The sequence below is a fragment of the Salvelinus sp. IW2-2015 genome, unplaced genomic scaffold, assembly GCF_002910315.2.
Source record: "Salvelinus sp. IW2-2015 unplaced genomic scaffold, ASM291031v2 Un_scaffold4572, whole genome shotgun sequence".
Taxonomy (NCBI): domain Eukaryota; kingdom Metazoa; phylum Chordata; class Actinopteri; order Salmoniformes; family Salmonidae; genus Salvelinus; species Salvelinus sp. IW2-2015.
In genome coordinates, this window is record NW_019945842.1 from 20,398 (window position 1) to 22,513 (window position 2,116).

The following is a 2,116-nucleotide window of genomic DNA, read 5'->3' on the forward strand; positions in this document are numbered from 1 at the left end:
ACGCAGAGCAGAATTAGGCCGATACACGCTAATTATCAAAATCCAGAAAATATCCATTCAATTCTACAACCACCTAAAAGGAAATGATTCCCAAACCTTCCATAACAAAGCCATCCCCTACAGAGAGATGAACCTGGAGAAGAGTCCCCTAAGCAAGCTGGTCCTGGGGCTCTGTTCACAAACAGACGCCACAGAGCCCCAGGACAGCAACACAATTAGACCCAACCAAATCAAGAGTAAACAAAAAGATAATTACTTGACACATTGGAAAGACTTAACAAAAAAACTAAGCAAACTAGAATGCTATTTGGCCCTAAACAGAGAGCACACAGTGGCAGAATACCTGACCACTGTGACTGACCCAAACCTAAGGTAAGCTTTGACTATGTACAGACTCGGTGAACATAGCCTTGCTTTTGAGAAATGTTGCCTTAGGCAAACCTGGCTCTCAAGAGAAGACAGGCTATGTGCACACTGCCCACAAAATGAGGTGGAAACTGAGCTGCACTTCCTAACCTCCTGCCCAATGTGATGTGTGCAATCACAGCGGCAAGATTTGTGACCTGCTGCCACAAGAAAAGGGCAACCTGTGAAGAACAAACACCATTGTAAATACATCCCATATTTATGTTTATTTATTTTCCTTCTTGTACTTTAACTATTTGCACGTAATATGACATTTGAAATGTCTTTATTATTTTGGAACTTTTGTATGTGTAATGTTTACTGTTCATTTTTATTGTTTATTTCACCTTTGTTTATTATCTACTTCACTTGCTTTGGCAATGTTAACATATGTTTCCCATGCCAATAAAGCCCTTGAATTTAATTGAGAGTGAGAGAGAGATGGAGGGGGGAGAAGAGAGCGTCAGTACCAGCCTTGTTCACACTTGTAGTGATAAGAATGTAGTGGACAGAGCTGGTCCAAACACTTCCTTCCTGATGTGCTGTAGTGTGTGACTTCATGTATTGATTACTCACCACAGTAGAATCCCATGACACATCGTCCAGCGATGACCATGACGTGGGGTTTCCACATCTTAGCCATCACCATCAGTAGTCCTGCTATTACTGCTAACACATTCACCATCAACATGCCCTTCACCCTGCACAGACAGCATAGGCATTAGCTCAGTGGGCTAACACAGTCTTGTGGCATGCAGACGACCCGACTTCAAACCCTGTCAGTCACACAAGCGCGTTCAGTTTCGTCTTGAGACAGATAGAGGAAGAGGGAGGTTCGGATGCTCACACACACACCTTCCTCTCAGGTCTCCAATGAAGCCCACCAGGAAGGACGACACCACGCCCCCGATGGAGAAGATCGACACAGACAGAGACCAATACATGACCACAGAGGGATGCACTTCCTGCTTCTCTGTCCCTGTACCGTTCTCTGATAGGAGGAGAGGCTCCTCAGGGAGCACCCCCAGGGACCGCCCATAATGCTGCTCGATCACCTAGGAAACAAAGTAAAGGTTTATAATAGTACTTGCTGTTTACTCATTACTAAAATAAACAGTGTGTGTGTGTACCTTCTGTGGCGCATTGATGACGCCCAGGCTGTATCCGTACTGTAGAGAACCCAAGACTGCTGAAAACACTGCTAGGGCTAGAGTGCCTGTCAGCTGCTGTAGGACACACAGATATGAAAAGGTGCCTGTAATGTGCTGAGCTAGTGTGCAGGGAACCAGTTCAATGCACCATGCAGTCCCACCTGCTGTAAAATACTGATTATAACAGAGCAACAGAACATCTGCACATTACTCAGTGTTACTGTTTCCTGATTCAACTAATCAAGGGCTTGATATTTAGGTGACTAGTTGAATTAGGTGTGTGACACATGCTGTTAATAAAAATATATGGACATTTCTGCTCTGTCCAAAATTACAACCGACTGACTGCAGCATTACCGCAAAAATGGAGGAGGCAAGTGGAAAGGTAGGGAGAAGGTAGGGAACTTGTTTGTTGGCCCTGCATTAAAGACCAAAATTGGAAACAAAAAAAACTGTAATGAATACAAAAATACAGTTGAAGTTGGACGTTTACATACACTTAGGTTGGAGTCATTAAAACTCATTTTTCAACCACTCCACAAATGTCTTGTTAACAAACT

General features: G+C 43.7%; 1 pseudogene; it reads right to left on the reverse strand.

Moving 5' to 3' along the window:
- The window catches only part of LOC112077444 (solute carrier family 2, facilitated glucose transporter member 2-like), a 22,503-nt pseudogene that overhangs the window by 10,210 nt on the left and 10,177 nt on the right, over positions 1–2,116 (reverse strand).